The 21,701-nt window shown below is 71.4% G+C and overlaps 10 non-coding genes across 10 annotated transcripts; all 10 read left to right on the forward strand.

The window, feature by feature from the left end:
• Positions 1-1,775: 1,775 nt before the first annotated feature.
• LOC128071260 (5S ribosomal RNA) lies at positions 1,776-1,894 on the forward strand. The gene has a single exon (XR_008201799.1). It is a non-coding gene; the product is annotated as a 5S ribosomal RNA (ribosomal RNA).
• Positions 1,895-3,864: 1,970 nt separating this feature from the next.
• On the forward strand, positions 3,865-3,983 carry LOC128071261 (5S ribosomal RNA). The gene has a single exon (XR_008201800.1). It is a non-coding gene; the product is annotated as a 5S ribosomal RNA (ribosomal RNA).
• A 1,972-nt stretch (positions 3,984-5,955) lies between these two features.
• Positions 5,956-6,074, forward strand: LOC128071262 (5S ribosomal RNA). Its single transcript, XR_008201801.1, has one exon. It is a non-coding gene; the product is annotated as a 5S ribosomal RNA (ribosomal RNA).
• Positions 6,075-8,043: 1,969 nt separating this feature from the next.
• On the forward strand, positions 8,044-8,162 carry LOC128071263 (5S ribosomal RNA). Its single transcript, XR_008201802.1, has one exon. It is a non-coding gene; the product is annotated as a 5S ribosomal RNA (ribosomal RNA).
• Positions 8,163-10,128: 1,966 nt separating this feature from the next.
• On the forward strand, positions 10,129-10,247 carry LOC128071185 (5S ribosomal RNA). Its single transcript, XR_008201729.1, has one exon. It is a non-coding gene; the product is annotated as a 5S ribosomal RNA (ribosomal RNA).
• A 1,966-nt stretch (positions 10,248-12,213) lies between these two features.
• LOC128071186 (5S ribosomal RNA) lies at positions 12,214-12,332 on the forward strand. The gene has a single exon (XR_008201730.1). It is a non-coding gene; the product is annotated as a 5S ribosomal RNA (ribosomal RNA).
• Positions 12,333-14,299: 1,967 nt separating this feature from the next.
• Positions 14,300-14,418, forward strand: LOC128071187 (5S ribosomal RNA). Its single transcript, XR_008201731.1, has one exon. It is a non-coding gene; the product is annotated as a 5S ribosomal RNA (ribosomal RNA).
• A 1,979-nt stretch (positions 14,419-16,397) lies between these two features.
• Positions 16,398-16,516, forward strand: LOC128071188 (5S ribosomal RNA). Its single transcript, XR_008201732.1, has one exon. It is a non-coding gene; the product is annotated as a 5S ribosomal RNA (ribosomal RNA).
• A 1,960-nt stretch (positions 16,517-18,476) lies between these two features.
• LOC128071190 (5S ribosomal RNA) lies at positions 18,477-18,595 on the forward strand. The gene has a single exon (XR_008201733.1). It is a non-coding gene; the product is annotated as a 5S ribosomal RNA (ribosomal RNA).
• A 1,959-nt stretch (positions 18,596-20,554) lies between these two features.
• Positions 20,555-20,673, forward strand: LOC128071192 (5S ribosomal RNA). The gene has a single exon (XR_008201735.1). It is a non-coding gene; the product is annotated as a 5S ribosomal RNA (ribosomal RNA).
• The last annotated feature ends 1,028 nt before the right edge of the window (positions 20,674-21,701 follow it).

A 21,701-nucleotide genomic window follows, 5' to 3' on the forward strand; every position in this document is an offset into this window, starting at 1 on the left:
CCCGCGAGCCCCTCGGCTTTCGGCGTCCAGGAAACCAGAGGAACGGCGGGGGCGGGGGCGCGGGCGCGGGGGTCTCTGTCTGGGGCTCCCTTGGCGGGCCTCAGGCAATTCTGGGCGGGGCCGGGGCCCCAGCCCCACCCCCAGACGCATCCTGGCAGGCAACGTCGCGGTCTCCCGCAGGCGCGGGCGCACCGCACACACACACGCACACACACACACACACACACACACACACACACACCCTCACGCCCGCCCCCCCAGACACAGACACACCCCCCGCAGCCCAGACAGGTCAAGAGCCGGAAACCACAAGTAAGGGAGACGGAGATAGAGGGAGAGAGAGAGACAGCAAGAGGACCACACAGGCTTCCAAAGCCCCGGCCGCCACACCCGCCCCCCTCCGCTGTGGGTATCCACCCGGCCCCCCCAGTCGACCCGACCCCACCGTCGCCCACCGACACACTCACACGCACACTCTCTCCCACACTCACCCTCTGGCCTGGGGGCGGGGGCTGGGTCTCGCCTCAGGGAGCCAAGCCGAAGGGGACCTTTGAGACCTCGGCTGCGAGGAAGTCTTGGGGTCCCCACGGGTGATTGCCAGCCCCAGGGCACCGCGTCCAGCCGGGGCTCGCCCGGCCCAAGGCTGACGCCCCCTCCCTTGCGCACGGGCCGCTCTCTGCGGTGTGTGACGGTCTGTGCCAGAGTGTCCGTCTCGGATGGGATGCCATCCCCTGTCCCCTGTCCGTCTCCCGCTTTCCGTCTCTCTGTCGGTCGCTCTGTGTCTCCCTCTCTCTGGCTCTCGCTCCCTGGGTGTGCCTGCGCGCTCGTGTCTGTCTGTCTGTCTGTCTGCATCTGCATCTGCATCTGCATCTGCATCTGCCCTCTCGCCGTCTTGGGAGCCTGTCTCTGAACCTTCATCTCTGTCCGTCTCTGTCTCTCCTGACCCCCGGCCTGCCGTCCCTTCCTCTGGCCCCGGCCTCTCACGGGTGGGTGCTGTGGCTGTGGCCCTGGCTGACGAGCTTGCGCCGGCCGGCTGTCTCGCTTGGCGTGGGTGCCTGCGAGTGTGTCTGTGTGCCTGTCCGTGTGGCTGCATGTCGCTCGTCTGCACCCTCAGCAAGGTCCTGTGCTTGGAGGGCGGCGTGGGGGCAAGGGGAGGGGGGGGCCTCGGTAGGGCGAAGGGGCGGGGCTGACGAGCTCTGGTCGCCGGCGCTGGTGGCTGCAGGTGGGTTTGGGCACCGCGCAGGTGCCGGGCAGGATGGGCGCTCAGGGCCACGGCTGGGCTGCGCCTAGGCCCGCAGGAGGCTCAGAGGACCGCGGGCCCCAGCGGGCCCCGAGGCCCTGGGCAGCGAACGCCTTGGGGAGGTGGGCGAGGGGGTGGGGGAGGGGCGGCGGCCCCCGAGCCGGGTGGTGCCTGGAGGGTCCCAGGGTGGGAGAGCGCCAAGACCTCCGCGCCCCTCACTCCACCCTCCCCCCTACACCCCCCGGCAGGCACACCCGGCCCGGCTGCTCCCGGTCCCGGAAGCCCTGTGGTCCCCCGGGCCGGGCTGGGCCGGGCCGGCCGAGCGTTGGCCGGGGGTGACGGGGGGCGGGGGGCGGGGCGGCGTGGGCCGGCCACCGGGCCGCCGGGAGTCCGGTCGCGGGTGGTGCAGCTCAAGTGCAGCGCGCGCTCCGTGGAGAGCTGGAGAGCTGCGGCCGCCGGCTGGCCCGACCGGCGGGTCAGAGCGAAAGGCAGGCGCAGCGCAGGGCTCTTAGGGCGCCTGGCGGCCGCCGCCTCCGTCTACGGCCATACCACCCTGAACGCGCCCGATCTCGTCTGATCTCGGAAGCTAAGCAGGGTCGGGCCCGGTTAGTACTTGGATGGGAGACCGCCTGGGAATACCGGGTGCTGTAGGCTTTTTGTGGTTTCTTTTTTTCCCTGCCTGCCCTCTCCTTTAGCCCCCGGCCCCAGCCGCACCGCAAGCCGCACCTGCCGCTGGCCCCTGGCACCCCACCGCGCTCAGAGCCGCCGCCTGCCTTCCAGCCCCTCTCAGGTTGGGTGGCCGGGGCCCCGACTCCCGCTGCACACCTGGGTTGCCTCCGCGCGGCCCGCGAGCCCCTCGGCTTTCGGCGTCCAGGAAACCAGAGGAACGGCGGGGGCGGGGGCGCGGGCGCGGGGGTCTCTGTCTGGGGCTCCCTTGGCGGGCCTCAGGCAATTCTGGGCGGGGCCGGGGCCCCAGCCCCACCCCCAGACGCATCCTGGCAGGCAACGTCGCGGTCTCCCGCAGGCGCGGGCGCACCGCACACACACACGCACACACACACACACACACACACACACACACACACACACCCTCACGCCCGCCCCCCCAGACACAGACACACCCCCCGCAGCCCAGACAGGTCAAGAGCCGGAAACCACAAGTAAGGGAGACGGAGAAAGAGGGAGAGAGAGAGACAGCAAGAGGACCACACAGGCTTCCAAAGCCCCGGCCGCCACACCCGCCCCCCTCCGCTGTGGGTATCCACCTGGCCCCCCCCAGTCGACCCGACCCCACCGTCGCCCACCGACACACTCACACGCACACTCTCTCCCACACTCACCCTCTGGCCTGGGGGCGGGGGCTGGGTCTCGCCTCAGGGAGCCAAGCCGAAGGGGACCTTTGAGACCTCGGCTGCGAGGAAGTCTTGGGGTCCCCACGGGTGATTGCCAGCCCCAGGGCACCGCGTCCAGCCGGGGCTCGCCCGGCCCAAGGCTGACGCCCCCTCCCTTGCGCACGGGCCGCTCTCTGCGGTGTGTGACGGTCTGTGCCAGAGTGTCCGTCTCGGATGGGATGCCATCCCCTGTCCCCTGTCCGTCTCCCGCTTTCCGTCTCTCTGTCGGTCGCTCTGTGTCTCCCTCTCTCTGGCTCTCGCTCCCTGGGTGTGCCTGCGCGCTCGTGTCTGTCTGTCTGTCTGTCTGCATCTGCATCTGCATCTGCATCTGCATCTGCCCTCTCGCCGTCTTGGGAGCCTGTCTCTGAACCTTCATCTCTGTCCGTCTCTGTCTCTCCTGACCCCCGGCCTGCCGTCCCTTCCTCTGGCCCCGGCCTCTCACGGGTGGGTGCTGTGGCTGTGGCCCTGGCTGACGAGCTTGCGCCGGCCGGCTGTCTCGCTTGGCGTGGGTGCCTGCGAGTGTGTCTGTGTGCCTGTCCGTGTGGCTGCATGTCGCTCGTCTGCACCCTCAGCAAGGTCCTGTGCTTGGAGGGCGGCGTGGGGGCAAGGGGAGGGGGGGGCCTCGGTAGGGCGAAGGGGCGGGGCTGACGAGCTCTGGTCGCCGGCGCTGGTGGCTGCAGGTGGGTTTGGGCACCGCGCAGGTGCCGGGCAGGATGGGCGCTCAGGGCCACGGCTGGGCTGCGCCTAGGCCCGCAGGAGGCTCAGAGGACCGCGGGCCCCAGCGGGCCCCGAGGCCCTGGGCAGCGAACGCCTTGGGGAGGTGGGCGAGGGGGTGGGGGAGGGGCGGCGGCCCCCGAGCCGGGTGGTGCCTGGAGGGTCCCAGGGTGGGAGAGCGCCAAGACCTCCGCGCCCCTCACTCCACCCTCCCCCCTACACCCCCCGGCAGGCACACCCGGCCCGGCTGCTCCCGGTCCCGGAAGCCCTGTGGTCCCCCGGGCCGGGCTGGGCCGGGCCGGCCGAGCGTTGGCCGGGGGTGACGGGGGGCGGGGGGCGGGGCGGCGTGGGCCGGCCACCGGGCCGCCGGGAGTCCGGTCGCGGGTGGTGCAGCTCAAGTGCAGCGCGCGCTCCGTGGAGAGCTGGAGAGCTGCGGCCGCCGGCTGGCCCGACCGGCGGGTCAGAGCGAAAGGCAGGTGCAGCGCAGGGCTCTTAGGGCGCCTGGCGGCCGCCGCCTCCGTCTACGGCCATACCACCCTGAACGCGCCCGATCTCGTCTGATCTCGGAAGCTAAGCAGGGTCGGGCCCGGTTAGTACTTGGATGGGAGACCGCCTGGGAATACCGGGTGCTGTAGGCTTTTTGTGGTTTCTTTTTTTCCCTGCCTGCCCTCTCCTTTAGCCCCCGGCCCCAGCCGCACCGCAAGCCGCACCTGCCGCTGGCCCCTGGCACCCCACCGCGCTCAGAGCCGCCGCCTGCCTTCCAGCCCCTCTCAGGTTGGGTGGCCGGGGCCCCGACTCCCGCTGCACACCTGGGTTGCCTCCGCGCGGCCCGCGAGCCCCTCGGCTTTCGGCGTCCAGGAAACCAGAGGAACGGCGGGGGCGGGGGCGCGGGCGCGGGGGTCTCTGTCTGGGGCTCCCTTGGCGGGCCTCAGGCAATTCTGGGCGGGGCCGGGGCCCCAGCCCCACCCCCAGACGCATCCTGGCAGGCAACGTCGCGGTCTCCCGCAGGCGCGGGCGCACCGCACACACACACGCACACACACACACACACACACACACACACACACACACACACCCTCACGCCCGCCCCCCCAGACACAGACACACCCCCCGCAGCCCAGACAGGTCAAGAGCCGGAAACCACAAGTAAGGGAGACGGAGAAAGAGGGAGAGAGAGAGACAGCAAGAGGACCACACAGGCTTCCAAAGCCCCGGCCGCCACACCCGCCCCCCTCCGCTGTGGGTATCCACCCGGCCCCCCCCAGTCGACCCGACCCCACCGTCGCCCACCGACACACTCACACGCACACTCTCTCCCACACTCACCCTCTGGCCTGGGGGCGGGGGCTGGGTCTCGCCTCAGGGAGCCAAGCCGAAGGGGACCTTTGAGACCTCGGCTGCGAGGAAGTCTTGGGGTCCCCACGGGTGATTGCCAGCCCCAGGGCACCGCGTCCAGCCGGGGCTCGCCCGGCCCAAGGCTGACGCCCCCTCCCTTGCGCACGGGCCGCTCTCTGCGGTGTGTGACGGTCTGTGCCAGAGTGTCCGTCTCGGATGGGATGCCATCCCCTGTCCCCTGTCCGTCTCCCGCTTTCCGTCTCTCTGTCGGTCGCTCTGTGTCTCCCTCTCTCTGGCTCTCGCTCCCTGGGTGTGCCTGCGCGCTCGTGTCTGTCTGTCTGTCTGTCTGCATCTGCATCTGCATCTGCATCTGCATCTGCCCTCTCGCCGTCTTGGGAGCCTGTCTCTGAACCTTCATCTCTGTCCGTCTCTGTCTCTCCTGACCCCCGGCCTGCCGTCCCTTCCTCTGGCCCCGGCCTCTCACGGGTGGGTGCTGTGGCTGTGGCCCTGGCTGACGAGCTTGCGCCGGCCGGCTGTCTCGCTTGGCGTGGGTGCCTGCGAGTGTGTCTGTGTGCCTGTCCGTGTGGCTGCATGTCGCTCGTCTGCACCCTCAGCAAGGTCCTGTGCTTGGAGGGCGGCGTGGGGGCAAGGGGAGGGGGGGGCCTCGGTAGGGCGAAGGGGCGGGGCTGACGAGCTCTGGTCGCCGGCGCTGGTGGCTGCAGGTGGGTTTGGGCACCGCGCAGGTGCCGGGCAGGATGGGCGCTCAGGGCCACGGCTGGGCTGCGCCTAGGCCCGCAGGAGGCTCAGAGGACCGCGGGCCCCAGCGGGCCCCGAGGCCCTGGGCAGCGAACGCCTTGGGGAGGTGGGCGAGGGGGTGGGGGAGGGGCGGCGGCCCCCGAGCCGGGTGGTGCCTGGAGGGTCCCAGGGTGGGAGAGCGCCAAGACCTCCGCGCCCCTCACTCCACCCTCCCCCCTACACCCCCCGGCAGGCACACCCGGCCCGGCTGCTCCCGGTCCCGGAAGCCCTGTGGTCCCCCGGGCCGGGCTGGGCCGGGCCGGCCGAGCGTTGGCCGGGGGTGACGGGGGGCGGGGGGCGGGGCGGCGTGGGCCGGCCACCGGGCCGCCGGGAGTCCGGTCGCGGGTGGTGCAGCTCAAGTGCAGCGCGCGCTCCGTGGAGAGCTGGAGAGCTGCGGCCGCCGGCTGGCCCGACCGGCGGGTCAGAGCGAAAGGCAGGCGCAGCGCAGGGCTCTTAGGGCGCCTGGCGGCCGCCGCCTCCGTCTACGGCCATACCACCCTGAACGCGCCCGATCTCGTCTGATCTCGGAAGCTAAGCAGGGTCGGGCCCGGTTAGTACTTGGATGGGAGACCGCCTGGGAATACCGGGTGCTGTAGGCTTTTTGTTGTTTCTTTTTTTCCCTGCCTGCCCTCTCCTTTAGCCCCCGGCCCCAGCCGCACCGCAAGCCGCACCTGCCGCTGGCCCCTGGCACCCCACCGCGCTCAGAGCCGCCGCCTGCCTTCCAGCCCCTCTCAGGTTGGGTGGCCGGGGCCCCGACTCCCGCTGCACACCTGGGTTGCCTCCGCGCGGCCCGCGAGCCCCTCGGCTTTCGGCGTCCAGGAAACCAGAGGAACGGCGGGGGCGGGGGCGCGGGCGCGGGGGTCTCTGTCTGGGGCTCCCTTGGCGGGCCTCAGGCAATTCTGGGCGGGGCCGGGGCCCCAGCCCCACCCCCAGACGCATCCTGGCAGGCAACGTCGCGGTCTCCCGCAGGCGCGGGCGCACCGCACACACACACGCACACACACACACACACACACACACACACACACACACCCCCTCACGCCCGCCCCCCCAGACACAGACACACCCCCCGCAGCCCAGACAGGTCAAGAGCCGGAAACCACAAGTAAGGGAGACGGAGAAAGAGGGAGAGAGAGAGACAGCAAGAGGACCACACAGGCTTCCAAAGCCCCGGCCGCCACACCCGCCCCCCTCCGCTGTGGGTATCCACCCGGCCCCCCCAGTCGACCCGACCCCACCGTCGCCCACCGACACACTCACACGCACACTCTCTCCCACACTCACCCTCTGGCCTGGGGGCGGGGGCTGGGTCTCGCCTCAGGGAGCCAAGCCGAAGGGGACCTTTGAGACCTCGGCTGCGAGGAAGTCTTGGGGTCCCCACGGGTGATTGCCAGCCCCAGGGCACCGCGTCCAGCCGGGGCTCGCCCGGCCCAAGGCTGACGCCCCCTCCCTTGCGCACGGGCCGCTCTCTGCGGTGTGTGACGGTCTGTGCCAGAGTGTCCGTCTCGGATGGGATGCCATCCCCTGTCCCCTGTCCGTCTCCCGCTTTCCGTCTCTCTGTCGGTCGCTCTGTGTCTCCCTCTCTCTGGCTCTCGCTCCCTGGGTGTGCCTGCGCGCTCGTGTCTGTCTGTCTGTCTGTCTGCATCTGCATCTGCATCTGCATCTGCATCTGCCCTCTCGCCGTCTTGGGAGCCTGTCTCTGAACCTTCATCTCTGTCCGTCTCTGTCTCTCCTGACCCCCGGCCTGCCGTCCCTTCCTCTGGCCCCGGCCTCTCACGGGTGGGTGCTGTGGCTGTGGCCCTGGCTGACGAGCTTGCGCCGGCCGGCTGTCTCGCTTGGCGTGGGTGCCTGCGAGTGTGTCTGTGTGCCTGTCCGTGTGGCTGCATGTCGCTCGTCTGCACCCTCAGCAAGGTCCTGTGCTTGGAGGGCGGCGTGGGGGCAAGGGGAGGGGGGGGCCTCGGTAGGGCGAAGGGGCGGGGCTGACGAGCTCTGGTCGCCGGCGCTGGTGGCTGCAGGTGGGTTTGGGCACCGCGCAGGTGCCGGGCAGGATGGGCGCTCAGGGCCACGGCTGGGCTGCGCCTAGGCCCGCAGGAGGCTCAGAGGACCGCGGGCCCCAGCGGGCCCCGAGGCCCTGGGCAGCGAACGCCTTGGGGAGGTGGGCGAGGGGGTGGGGGAGGGGCGGCGGCCCCCGAGCCGGGTGGTGCCTGGAGGGTCCCAGGGTGGGAGAGCGCCAAGACCTCCGCGCCCCTCACTCCACCCTCCCCCCTACACCCCCCGGCAGGCACACCCGGCCCGGCTGCTCCCGGTCCCGGAAGCCCTGTGGTCCCCCGGGCCGGGCTGGGCCGGGCCGGCCGAGCGTTGGCCGGGGGTGACGGGGGGCGGGGGGCGGGGCGGCGTGGGCCGGCCACCGGGCCGCCGGGAGTCCGGTCGCGGGTGGTGCAGCTCAAGTGCAGCGCGCGCTCCGTGGAGAGCTGGAGAGCTGCGGCCGCCGGCTGGCCCGACCGGCGGGTCAGAGCGAAAGGCAGGCGCAGCGCAGGGCTCTTAGGGCGCCTGGCGGCCGCCGCCTCCGTCTACGGCCATACCACCCTGAACGCGCCCGATCTCGTCTGATCTCGGAAGCTAAGCAGGGTCGGGCCCGGTTAGTACTTGGATGGGAGACCGCCTGGGAATACCGGGTGCTGTAGGCTTTTTGTTGTTTCTTTTTTTCCCTGCCTGCCCTCTCCTTTAGCCCCCGGCCCCAGCCGCACCGCAAGCCGCACCTGCCGCTGGCCCCTGGCACCCCACCGCGCTCAGAGCCGCCGCCTGCCTTCCAGCCCCTCTCAGGTTGGGTGGCCGGGGCCCCGACTCCCGCTGCACACCTGGGTTGCCTCCGCGCGGCCCGCGAGCCCCTCGGCTTTCGGCGTCCAGGAAACCAGAGGAACGGCGGGGGCGGGGGCGCGGGCGCGGGGGTCTCTGTCTGGGGCTCCCTTGGCGGGCCTCAGGCAATTCTGGGCGGGGCCGGGGCCCCAGCCCCACCCCCAGACGCATCCTGGCAGGCAACGTCGCGGTCTCCCGCAGGCGCGGGCGCACCGCACACACACACGCACACACACACACACACACACACACACACACACACACACCCCCTCACGCCCGCCCCCCCAGACACAGACACACCCCCCGCAGCCCAGACAGGTCAAGAGCCGGAAACCACAAGTAAGGGAGACGGAGAAAGAGGGAGAGAGAGAGACAGCAAGAGGACCACACAGGCTTCCAAAGCCCCGGCCGCCACACCCGCCCCCCTCCGCTGTGGGTATCCACCCGGCCCCCCCCAGTCGACCCGACCCCACCGTCGCCCACCGACACACTCACACGCACACTCTCTCCCACACTCACCCTCTGGCCTGGGGGCGGGGGCTGGGTCTCGCCTCAGGGAGCCAAGCCGAAGGGGACCTTTGAGACCTCGGCTGCGAGGAAGTCTTGGGGTCCCCACGGGTGATTGCCAGCCCCAGGGCACCGCGTCCAGCCGGGGCTCGCCCGGCCCAAGGCTGACGCCCCCTCCCTTGCGCACGGGCCGCTCTCTGCGGTGTGTGACGGTCTGTGCCAGAGTGTCCGTCTCGGATGGGATGCCATCCCCTGTCCCCTGTCCGTCTCCCGCTTTCCGTCTCTCTGTCGGTCGCTCTGTGTCTCCCTCTCTCTGGCTCTCGCTCCCTGGGTGTGCCTGCGCGCTCGTGTCTGTCTGTCTGTCTGTCTGCATCTGCATCTGCATCTGCATCTGCCCTCTCGCCGTCTTGGGAGCCTGTCTCTGAACCTTCATCTCTGTCCGTCTCTGTCTCTCCTGACCCCCGGCCTGCCGTCCCTTCCTCTGGCCCCGGCCTCTCACGGGTGGGTGCTGTGGCTGTGGCCCTGGCTGACGAGCTTGCGCCGGCCGGCTGTCTCGCTTGGCGTGGGTGCCTGCGAGTGTGTCTGTGTGCCTGTCCGTGTGGCTGCATGTCGCTCGTCTGCACCCTCAGCAAGGTCCTGTGCTTGGAGGGCGGCGTGGGGGCAAGGGGAGGGGGGGGCCTCGGTAGGGCGAAGGGGCGGGGCTGACGAGCTCTGGTCGCCGGCGCTGGTGGCTGCAGGTGGGTTTGGGCACCGCGCAGGTGCCGGGCAGGATGGGCGCTCAGGGCCACGGCTGGGCTGCGCCTAGGCCCGCAGGAGGCTCAGAGGACCGCGGGCCCCAGCGGGCCCCGAGGCCCTGGGCAGCGAACGCCTTGGGGAGGTGGGCGAGGGGGTGGGGGAGGGGCGGCGGCCCCCGAGCCGGGTGGTGCCTGGAGGGTCCCAGGGTGGGAGAGCGCCAAGACCTCCGCGCCCCTCACTCCACCCTCCCCCCTACACCCCCCGGCAGGCACTCCCGCCCCGGCTGCTCCCGGTCCCGGAAGCCCTGTGGTCCCCCGGGCCGGGCTGGGCCGGGCCGGCCGAGCGTTGGCCGGGGGTGACGGGGGGCGGGGGGCGGGGCGGCGTGGGCCGGCCACCGGGCCGCCGGGAGTCCGGTCGCGGGTGGTGCAGCTCAAGTGCAGCGCGCGCTCCGTGGAGAGCTGGAGAGCTGCGGCCGCCGGCTGGCCCGACCGGCGGGTCAGAGCGAAAGGCAGGCGCAGCGCAGGGCTCTTAGGGCGCCTGGCGGCCGCCGCCTCCGTCTACGGCCATACCACCCTGAACGCGCCCGATCTCGTCTGATCTCGGAAGCTAAGCAGGGTCGGGCCCGGTTAGTACTTGGATGGGAGACCGCCTGGGAATACCGGGTGCTGTAGGCTTTTTGTTGTTTCTTTTTTTCCCTGCCTGCCCTCTCCTTTAGCCCCCGGCCCCAGCCGCACCGCAAGCCGCACCTGCCGCTGGCCCCTGGCACCCCACCGCGCTCAGAGCCGCCGCCTGCCTTCCAGCCCCTCTCAGGTTGGGTGGCCGGGGCCCCGACTCCCGCTGCACACCTGGGTTGCCTCCGCGCGGCCCGCGAGCCCCTCGGCTTTCGGCGTCCAGGAAACCAGAGGAACGGCGGGGGCGGGGGCGCGGGCGCGGGGGTCTCTGTCTGGGGCTCCCTTGGCGGGCCTCAGGCAATTCTGGGCGGGGCCGGGGCCCCAGCCCCACCCCCAGACGCATCCTGGCAGGCAACGTCGCGGTCTCCCGCAGGCGCGGGCGCACCGCACACACACACGCACACACACACACACACACACACACACACACACACACACCCCCTCACGCCCGCCCCCCCAGACACAGACACACCCCCCGCAGCCCAGACAGGTCAAGAGCCGGAAACCACAAGTAAGGGAGACGGAGAAAGAGGGAGAGAGAGAGACAGCAAGAGGACCACACAGGCTTCCAAAGCCCCGGCCGCCACACCCGCCCCCCTCCGCTGTGGGTATCCACCCGGCCCCCCCCAGTCGACCCGACCCCACCGTCGCCCACCGACACACTCACACGCACACTCTCTCCCACACTCACCCTCTGGCCTGGGGGCGGGGGCTGGGTCTCGCCTCAGGGAGCCAAGCCGAAGGGGACCTTTGAGACCTCGGCTGCGAGGAAGTCTTGGGGTCCCCACGGGTGATTGCCAGCCCCAGGGCACCGCGTCCAGCCGGGGCTCGCCCGGCCCAAGGCTGACGCCCCCTCCCTTGCGCACGGGCCGCTCTCTGCGGTGTGTGACGGTCTGTGCCAGAGTGTCCGTCTCGGATGGGATGCCATCCCCTGTCCCCTGTCCGTCTCCCGCTTTCCGTCTCTCTGTCGGTCGCTCTGTGTCTCCCTCTCTCTGGCTCTCGCTCCCTGGGTGTGCCTGCGCGCTCGTGTCTGTCTGTCTGTCTGTCTGCATCTGCATCTGCATCTGCATCTGCCCTCTCGCCGTCTTGGGAGCCTGTCTCTGAACCTTCATCTCTGTCCGTCTCTGTCTCTCCTGACCCCCGGCCTGCCGTCCCTTCCTCTGGCCCCGGCCTCTCACGGGTGGGTGCTGTGGCTGTGGCCCTGGCTGACGAGCTTGCGCCGGCCGGCTGTCTCGCTTGGCGTGGGTGCCTGCGAGTGTGTCTGTGTGCCTGTCCGTGTGGCTGCATGTCGCTCGTCTGCACCCTCAGCAAGGTCCTGTGCTTGGAGGGCGGCGTGGGGGCAAGGGGAGGGGGGGGCCTCGGTAGGGCGAAGGGGCGGGGCTGACGAGCTCTGGTCGCCGGCGCTGGTGGCTGCAGGTGGGTTTGGGCACCGCGCAGGTGCCGGGCAGGATGGGCGCTCAGGGCCACGGCTGGGCTGCGCCTAGGCCCGCAGGAGGCTCAGAGGACCGCGGGCCCCAGCGGGCCCCGAGGCCCTGGGCAGCGAACGCCTTGGGGAGGTGGGCGAGGGGGTGGGGGAGGGGCGGCGGCCCCCGAGCCGGGTGGTGCCTGGAGGGTCCCAGGGTGGGAGAGCGCCAAGACCTCCGCGCCCCTCACTCCACCCTCCCCCCTACACCCCCCGGCAGGCACTCCCGCCCCGGCTGCTCCCGGTCCCGGAAGCCCTGTGGTCCCCCGGGCCGGGCTGGGCCGGGCCGGCCGAGCGTTGGCCGGGGGTGACGGGGGGCGGGGGGCGGGGCGGCGTGGGCCGGCCACCGGGCCGCCGGGAGTCCGGTCGCGGGTGGTGCAGCTCAAGTGCAGCGCGCGCTCCGTGGAGAGCTGGAGAGCTGCGGCCGCCGGCTGGCCCGACCGGCGGGTCAGAGCGAAAGGCAGGCGCAGCGCAGGGCTCTTAGGGCGCCTGGCGGCCGCCGCCTCCGTCTACGGCCATACCACCCTGAACGCGCCCGATCTCGTCTGATCTCGGAAGCTAAGCAGGGTCGGGCCCGGTTAGTACTTGGATGGGAGACCGCCTGGGAATACCGGGTGCTGTAGGCTTTTTGTTGTTTCTTTTTTTCCCTGCCTGCCCTCTCCTTTAGCCCCCGGCCCCAGCCGCACCGCAAGCCGCACCTGCCGCTGGCCCCTGGCACCCCACCGCGCTCAGAGCCGCCGCCTGCCTTCCAGCCCCTCTCAGGTTGGGTGGCCGGGGCCCCGACTCCCGCTGCACACCTGGGTTGCCTCCGCGCGGCCCGCGAGCCCCTCGGCTTTCGGCGTCCAGGAAACCAGAGGAACGGCGGGGGGCGGGGGCGCGGGCGCGGGGGTCTCTGTCTGGGGCTCCCTTGGCGGGCCTCAGGCAATTCTGGGCGGGGCCGGGGCCCCAGCCCCACCCCCAGACGCATCCTGGCAGGCAACGTCGCGGTCTCCCGCAGGCGCGGGCGCACCGCACACACACACGCACACACACACACACACACACACACACACACACACACACCCCCTCACGCCCGCCCCCCCAGACACAGACACACCCCCCGCAGCCCAGACAGGTCAAGAGCCGGAAACCACAAGTAAGGGAGACGGAGAAAGAGGGAGAGAGAGAGACAGCAAGAGGACCACACAGGCTTCCAAAGCCCCGGCCGCCACACCCGCCCCCCTCCGCTGTGGGTATCCACCCGGCCCCCCCCAGTCGACCCGACCCCACCGTCGCCCACCGACACACTCACACGCACACTCTCTCCCACACTCACCCTCTGGCCTGGGGGCGGGGGCTGGGTCTCGCCTCAGGGAGCCAAGCCGAAGGGGACCTTTGAGACCTCGGCTGCGAGGAAGTCTTGGGGTCCCCACGGGTGATTGCCAGCCCCAGGGCACCGCGTCCAGCCGGGGCTCGCCCGGCCCAAGGCTGACGCCCCCTCCCTTGCGCACGGGCCGCTCTCTGCGGTGTGTGACGGTCTGTGCCAGAGTGTCCGTCTCGGATGGGATGCCATCCCCTGTCCCCTGTCCGTCTCCCGCTTTCCGTCTCTCTGTCGGTCGCTCTGTGTCTCCCTCTCTCTGGCTCTCGCTCCCTGGGTGTGCCTGCGCGCTCGTGTCTGTCTGTCTGTCTGTCTGCATCTGCATCTGCATCTGCATCTGCCCTCTCGCCGTCTTGGGAGCCTGTCTCTGAACCTTCATCTCTGTCCGTCTCTGTCTCTCCTGACCCCCGGCCTGCCGTCCCTTCCTCTGGCCCCGGCCTCTCACGGGTGGGTGCTGTGGCTGTGGCCCTGGCTGACGAGCTTGCGCCGGCCGGCTGTCTCGCTTGGCGTGGGTGCCTGCGAGTGTGTCTGTGTGCCTGTCCGTGTGGCTGCATGTCGCTCGTCTGCACCCTCAGCAAGGTCCTGTGCTTGGAGGGCGGCGTGGGGGCAAGGGGAGGGGGGGGCCTCGGTAGGGCGAAGGGGCGGGGCTGACGAGCTCTGGTCGCCGGCGCTGGTGGCTGCAGGTGGGTTTGGGCACCGCGCAGGTGCCGGGCAGGATGGGCGCTCAGGGCCACGGCTGGGCTGCGCCTAGGCCCGCAGGAGGCTCAGAGGACCGCGGGCCCCAGCGGGCCCCGAGGCCCTGGGCAGCGAACGCCTTGGGGAGGTGGGCGAGGGGGTGGGGGAGGGGCGGCGGCCCCCGAGCCGGGTGGTGCCTGGAGGGTCCCAGGGTGGGAGAGCGCCAAGACCTCCGCGCCCCTCACTCCACCCTCCCCCCTACACCCCCCGGCAGGCACTCCCGCCCCGGCTGCTCCCGGTCCCGGAAGCCCTGTGGTCCCCCGGGCCGGGCTGGGCCGGGCCGGCCGAGCGTTGGCCGGGGGTGACGGGGGGCGGGGGGCGGGGCGGCGTGGGCCGGCCACCGGGCCGCCGGGAGTCCGGTCGCGGGTGGTGCAGCTCAAGTGCAGCGCGCGCTCCGTGGAGAGCTGGAGAGCTGCGGCCGCCGGCTGGCCCGACCGGCGGGTCAGAGCGAAAGGCAGGCGCAGCGCAGGGCTCTTAGGGCGCCTGGCGGCCGCCGCCTCCGTCTACGGCCATACCACCCTGAACGCGCCCGATCTCGTCTGATCTCGGAAGCTAAGCAGGGTCGGGCCCGGTTAGTACTTGGATGGGAGACCGCCTGGGAATACCGGGTGCTGTAGGCTTTTTGTTGTTTCTTTTTTTCCCTGCCTGCCCTCTCCTTTAGCCCCCGGCCCCAGCCGCACCGCAAGCCGCACCTGCCGCTGGCCCCTGGCACCCCACCGCGCTCAGAGCCGCCGCCTGCCTTCCAGCCCCTCTCAGGTTGGGTGGCCGGGGCCCCGACTCCCGCTGCACACCTGGGTTGCCTCCGCGCGGCCCGCGAGCCCCTCGGCTTTCGGCGTCCAGGAAACCAGAGGAACGGCGGGGGCGGGGGCGCGGGCGCGGGGGTCTCTGTCTGGGGCTCCCTTGGCGGGCCTCAGGCAATTCTGGGCGGGGCCGGGGCCCCAGCCCCACCCCCAGACGCATCCTGGCAGGCAACGTCGCGGTCTCCCGCAGGCGCGGGCGCACCGCACACACACACGCACACACACACACACACACACACACACACACACACACACCCCCTCACGCCCGCCCCCCCAGACACAGACACACCCCCCGCAGCCCAGACAGGTCAAGAGCCGGAAACCACAAGTAAGGGAGACGGAGAAAGAGGGAGAGAGAGAGACAGCAAGAGGACCACACAGGCTTCCAAAGCCCCGGCCGCCACACCCGCCCCCCTCCGCTGTGGGTATCCACCCGGCCCCCCCCAGTCGACCCGACCCCACCGTCGCCCACCGACACACTCACACGCACACTCTCTCCCACACTCACCCTCTGGCCTGGGGGCGGGGGCTGGGTCTCGCCTCAGGGAGCCAAGCCGAAGGGGACCTTTGAGACCTCGGCTGCGAGGAAGTCTTGGGGTCCCCACGGGTGATTGCCAGCCCCAGGGCACCGCGTCCAGCCGGGGCTCGCCCGGCCCAAGGCTGACGCCCCCTCCCTTGCGCACGGGCCGCTCTCTGCGGTGTGTGACGGTCTGTGCCAGAGTGTCCGTCTCGGATGGGATGCCATCCCCTGTCCCCTGTCCGTCTCCCGCTTTCCGTCTCTCTGTCGGTCGCTCTGTGTCTCCCTCTCTCTGGCTCTCCCTCCCTGGGTGTGCCTGCGCGCTCGTGTCTGTCTGTCTGTCTGTCTGTCTGTCTGCATCTGCATCTGCATCTGCATCTGCCCTCTCGCCGTCTTGGGAGCCTGTCTCTGAACCTTCATCTCTTTCCGTCTCTGTCTCTCCTGACCCCCGGCCTGCCGTCCCTTCCTCTGGCCCCGGCCTCTCACGGGTGGGTGCTGTGGCTGTGGCCCTGGCTGATGAGCTTGCGCCGGCCGGCTGTCTCGCTTGGCGTGGGTGCCTGCGAGCGTGTCTGTGTGCCTGTCCGTGTGGCTGCATGTCGCTCGTCTGCACCCTCAGCAAGGTCCTGTGCTTGGAGGGCGGCGTGGGGGCAAGGGCGGGGGGGGGGGGGGGCTCGGTAGGGCGAAGGGGCGGGGATGACGAGCTCTGGTCGCCGGCGCTGGTGGCTGCAGGTGGGTTTGGGCACCGCGCAGGTGCCGGGCAGGATGGGCGCTCAGGGCCACGGCTGGGCTGCGCCTAGGCCCGCAGGAGGCTCAGAGGACCGCGGGCCCCAGCGGGCCCCGAGGCCCTGGGCAGCGAACGCCTTGGGGAGGTGGGCGAGGGGGTGGGGGAGTGGCGGCGGCCCCCGAGCGGGGTGGTGCCTGGAGGGTCCCAGGGTGGGAGAGCGCCAAGACCTCCGCGCCCCTCACTCCACCCTCCCCCCTACACCCCCCGGCAGGCACACCCGGCCCGGCTGCTCCCGGTCCCGGAAGCCCTGTGGTCCCCCGGGCCGGGCTGGGCCGGGCCGGCCGAGCGTTGGCCGGGGGTGACGGGGGGCGGGGGGCGGGGCGGCGTGGGCCGGCCACCGGGCCGCCGGGAGTCCGGTCGCGGGTGGTGCAGCTCAAGTGCAGCGCGCGCTCCGTGGAGAGCTGGAGAGCTGCGGCCGCCGGCTGGCTCGACCGGCAGGTCAGAGCGAAAGGCAGGCGCAGCGCAGGGCTCTTAGGGCGCCTGGCGGCCGCCGCCTCCGTCTACGGCCATACCACCCTGAACGCGCCCGATCTCGTCTGATCTCGGAAGCTAAGCAGGGTCGGGCCCGGTTAGTACTTGGATGGGAGACCGCCTGGGAATACCGGGTGCTGTAGGCTTTTTGTTGTTTCTTTTTTTCCCTGCCTGCCCTCTCCTTTAGCCCCCGGCCCCAGCCGCACCGCAAGCCGCACCTGCCGCTGGCCCCTGGCACCCCACCGCGCTCAGAGCCGCCGCCTGCCTTCCAGCCCCTCTCAGGTTGGGTGGCCGGGGCCCCGACTCCCGCTGCACACCTGGGTTGCCTCCGCGCGGCCCGCGAGCCCCTCGGCTTTCGGCGTCCAGGAAACCAGAGGAACGGCGGGGGCGGGGGCGCGGGCGCGGGGGTCTCTGTCTGGGGCTCCCTTGGCGGGCCTCAGGCAATTCTGGGCGGGGCCGGGGCCCCAGCCCCACCCCCAGACGCATCCTGGCAGGCAACCTCGCGGTCTCCCGCAGGCGCGGGCGCACAACACACACACACACACACACACACACACCCTCACACACACCCTCACGCCCGCCCCCCCAAACACAGACACACCCCCCGCAGCCCAGACAGGCCAAGAGCCGGAAACCACAAGTAAGGGAGACGGAGAAAGAGGGAGAGAGAGAGACAGCAAGAGGACCACACAGGCTTCCAAAGCCCCGGCCGCCACACCCGCCCCCCTCCGCTGCGGGTATCCACCCGGCCCCCCCCAGTCGACCCGACCCCACCGTCGCCCACCGACACACTCACACGCACACTCTCTCCCACACTCACCCTCTGGCCTGGGGGCGGGGGCTGGGTCTCGCCTCAGGGAGCCAAGCCGAAGGGGACCTTTGAGACCTCGGCTGCGAAGAAGTCTTGGGGTCCCCACGGGTGACTGCCAGCCCCAGGGCACCGCGTCCAGCCGGGGCTCGCCCGGCCCAAGGCTGACGCCCCCTCCCTTGCGCACGGGCCGCTCTCTGCGGTGTGTGACGGTCTGTGCCAGAGTGTCCGTCTCGGATGGGATGCCATCCCCTGTCCCCTGTCCGTCTCCCGCTTTCCGTCTCTCTGTCGGTCGCTCTGTGTCTCCCTCTCTCTGGCTCTCCCTCCCTGGGTGTGCCTGCGCGCTCGTGTCTGTCTGTCTGTCTGTCTGTCTATCTGCATCTGCATCTGCATCTGCATCTGCCCTCTCGCCGTCTTGGGAGCCTGTCTCTGAACCTTCATCTCTTTCCGTCTCTGTCTCTCCTGACCCCCGGCCTGCCGTCCCTTCCTCTGGCCCCGGCCTCTCACGGGTGGGTGCTGTGGCTGTGGCCCTGGCTGACGAGCTTGCGCAGGCCGGCTGTCTCGCTTGGCGTGGGTGCCTGCGAGCGTGTCTGTGTGCCTGTCCGTGTGGCTGCATGTCGCTCGTCTGCACCCTCAGCAAGGTCCTGTGCTTGGAGGGCGGCGTGGGGGCAAGGGGAGGGGGGGGCCTCGGTAGGGCGAAGGGGCGGGGCTGACGAGCTCTGGTCGCCGGCGCTGGTGGCTGCAGGTGGGTTTGGGCACCGCGCAGGTGCCGGGCAGGATGGGCGCTCAGGGCCACGGCTGGGCTGCGCCTAGGCCCGCAGGAGGCTCAGAGGACCGCGGGCCCCAGCGGGCCCCGAGGCCCTGGGCAGCGAACGCCTTGGGGAGGTGGGCGAGGGGGTGGGGGAGGGGCGGCGGCCCCCGAGCGGGGTGGTGCCTGGAGGGTCCCAGGGTGGGAGAGCGCCAAGACCTCCGCGCCCCTCACTCCACCCTCCCCCCTACACCCCCCGGCAGGCACACCCGGCCCGGCTGCTCCCGGTCCCGGAAGCCCTGTGGTCCCCCGGGCCGGGCTGGGCCGGGCCGGCCGAGCGTTGGCCGGGGGTGACGGGGGGCGGGGGGCGGGGCGGCGTGGGCCGGCCACCGGGCCGCCGGGAGTCCGGTCGCGGGTGGTGCAGCTCAAGTGCAGCGCGCGCTCCGTGGAGAGCTGGAGAGCTGCGGCCGCCGGCTGGCCCGACCGGCGGGTCAGAGCGAAAGGCAGGCGCAGCGCAGGGCTCTTAGGGCGCCTGGCGGCCGCCGCCTCCGTCTACGGCCATACCACCCTGAACGCGCCCGATCTCGTCTGATCTCGGAAGCTAAGCAGGGTCGGGCCCGGTTAGTACTTGGATGGGAGACCGCCTGGGAATACCGGGTGCTGTAGGCTTTTTGTTGTTTCTTTTTTTCCCTGCCTGCCCTCTCCTTTAGCCCCCGGCCCCAGCCGCACCGCAAGCCGCACCTGCCGCTGGCCCCTGGCACCCCACCGCGCTCAGAGCCGCCGCCTGCCTTCCAGCCCCTCTCAGGTTGGGTGGCCGGGGCCCCGACTCCCGCTGCACACCTGGGTTGCCTCCGCGCGGCCCGCGAGCCCCTCGGCTTTCGGCGTCCAGGAAACCAGAGGAACGGCGGGGGCGGGGGCGCGGGCGCGGGGGTCTCTGTCTGGGGCTCCCTTGGCGGGCCTCAGGCAATTCTGGGCGGGGCCGGGGCCCCAGCCCCACCCCCAGACGCATCCTGGCAGGCAACGTCGCGGTCTCCCGCAGGCGCGGGCGCACCGCACACACACACGCACACACACACACACACACACACACACACCCTCACGCCCGCCCCCCCAGACACAGACACACCCCCCGCAGCCCAGACAGGTCAAGAGCCGGAAACCACAAGTAAGGGAGACGGAGAAAGAGGGAGAGAGAGAGACAGCAAGAGGACCACACAGGCTTCCAAAGCCCCGGCCGCCACACCCGCCCCCCTCCGCTGTGGGTATCCACCCGGCCCCCCCAGTCGACCCGACCCCACCGTCGCCCACCGACACACTCACACGCACACTCTCTCCCACACTCACCCTCTGGCCTGGGGGCGGGGGCTGGGTCTCGCCTCAGGGAGCCAAGCCGAAGGGGACCTTTGAGACCTCGGCTGCGAGGAAGTCTTGGGGTCCCCACGGGTGATTGCCAGCCCCAGGGCACCGCGTCCAGCCGGGGCTCGCCCGGCCCAAGGCTGACGCCCCCTCCCTTGCGCACGGGCCGCTCTCTGCGGTGTGTGACGGTCTGTGCCAGAGTGTCCGTCACGGATGGGATGCCATCCCCTGTCCCCTGTCCGTCTCCCGCTTTCCGTCTCTCTGTCGGTCGCTCTGTGTCTCCCTCTCTCTGGCTCTCGCTCCCTGGGTGTGCCTGCGCGCTCGTGTCTGTCTGTCTGTCTGTCTGCATCTGCATCTGCATCTGCATCTGCATCTGCCCTCTCGCCGTCTTGGGAGCCTGTCTCTGAACCTTCATCTCTGTCCGTCTCTGTCTCTCCTGACCCCCGGCCTGCCGTCCCTTCCTCTGGCCCCGGCCTCTCACGGGTGGGTGCTGTGGCTGTGGCCCTGGCTGACGAGCTTGCGCCGGCCGGCTGTCTCGCTTGGCGTGGGTGCCTGCGAGTGTGTCTGTGTGCCTGTCCGTGTGGCTGCATGTCGCTCGTCTGCACCCTCAGCAAGGTCCTGTGCTTGGAGGGCGGCGTGGGGGCAAGGGGAGGCGGGGGCCTCGGTAGGGCGAAGGGGCGGGGCTGACGAGCTCTGGTCGCCGGCGCTGGTGGCTGCAGGTGGGTTTGGGCACCGCGCAGGTGCCGGGCAGGATGGGCGCTCAGGGCCACGGCTGGGCTGCGCCTAGGCCCGCAGGAGGCTCAGAGGACCGCGGGCCCCAGCGGGCCCCGAGGCCCTGGGCAGCAAACGCCTTGGGGAGGTGGGCGAGGGGGTGGGGGAGGGGCGGCGGCCCCCGAGCGGGGTGGTGCCTGGAGGGTCCCAGGGTGGGAGAGCGCCAAGACCTCCGTGCCCCTCACTCCACCCTCCCCCCTACACCCCCTGGCAGGCACACCCGGCCCGGCTGCTCCCGGTCCCGGAAGCCCTGTGGTCCCCCGGGCCGGGCTGGGCCGGGCCGGCCGAGCGTTGGCCGGGGGTGACGGGGGGCGGGGGGCGGGGCGGCGTGGGCCGGCCACCGGGCCGCCGGGAGTCCGGTCGCGGGTGGTGCAGCTCAAGTGCAGCGCGCGCTCCGTGGAGAGCTGGAGAGCTGCGGCCGCCGGCTGGCCCGACCGGCGGGTCAGAGCGAAAGGCAGGCGCAGCGCAGGGCTCTTAGGGCGCCTGGCGGCCGCCGCCTCCGTCTACGGCCATACCACCCTGAACGCGCCCGATCTCGTCTGATCTCGGAAGCTAAGCAGGGTCGGGCCCGGTTAGTACTTGGATGGGAGACCGCCTGGGAATACCGGGTGCTGTAGGCTTTTTGTTGTTTCTTTTTTTCCCTGCCTGCCCTCTCCTTTAGCCCCCGGCCCCAGCCGCACCGCAAGCCGCACCTGCCGCTGGCCCCTGGCACCCCACCGCGCTCAGAGCCGCCGCCTGCCTTCCAGCCCCTCTCAGGTTGGGTGGCCGGGGCCCCGACTCCCGCTGCACACCTGGGTTGCCTCCGCGCGGCCCGCGAGCCCCTCGGCTTTCGGCGTCCAGGAAACCAGAGGAACGGCGGGGGCGGGGGCGCGGGCGCGGGGGTCTCTGTCTGGGGCTCCCTTGGCGGGCCTCAGGCAATTCTGGGCGGGGCCGGGGCCCCAGCCCCACCCCCAGACGCATCCTGGCAGGCAACGTCGCGGTCTCCCGCAGGCGCGGGCGCACCGCACACACACACGCACACACACACACACACACACACACACACCCTCACGCCCGCCCCCCCAGACACAGACACACCCCCCGCAGCCCAGACAGGTCAAGAGCCGGAAACCACAAGTAAGGGAGACGGAGAAAGAGGGAGAGAGAGAGACAGCAAGAGGACCACACAGGCTTCCAAAGCCCCGGCCGCCACACCCGCCCCCCTCCGCTGTGGGTATCCACCCGGCCCCCCCCAGTCGACCCGACCCCACCGTCGCCCACCGACACACTCACACGCACACTCTCTCCCACACTCACCCTCTGGCCTGGGGGCGGGGGCTGGGTCTCGCCTCAGGGAGCCAAGCCGAAGGGGACCTTTGAGACCTCGGCTGCGAGGAAGTCTTGGGGTCCCCACGGGTGATTGCCAGCCCCAGGGCACCGCGTCCAGCCGGGGCTCGCCCGGCCCAAGGCTGACGCCCCCTCCCTTGCGCACGGGCCGCTCTCTGCGGTGTGTGACGGTCTGTGCCAGAGTGTCCGTCTCGGATGGGATGCCATCCCCTGTCCCCTGTCCGTCTCCCGCTTTCCGTCTCTCTGTCGGTCGCTCTGTGTCTCCCTCTCTCTGGCTCTCGCTCCCTGGGTGTGCCTGCGCGCTCGTGTCTGTCTGTCTGTC

This window comes from Budorcas taxicolor, unplaced genomic scaffold, assembly GCF_023091745.1.
Source record: "Budorcas taxicolor isolate Tak-1 unplaced genomic scaffold, Takin1.1 scaffold290, whole genome shotgun sequence".
Taxonomy (NCBI): Eukaryota; Metazoa; Chordata; class Mammalia; order Artiodactyla; family Bovidae; genus Budorcas; species Budorcas taxicolor.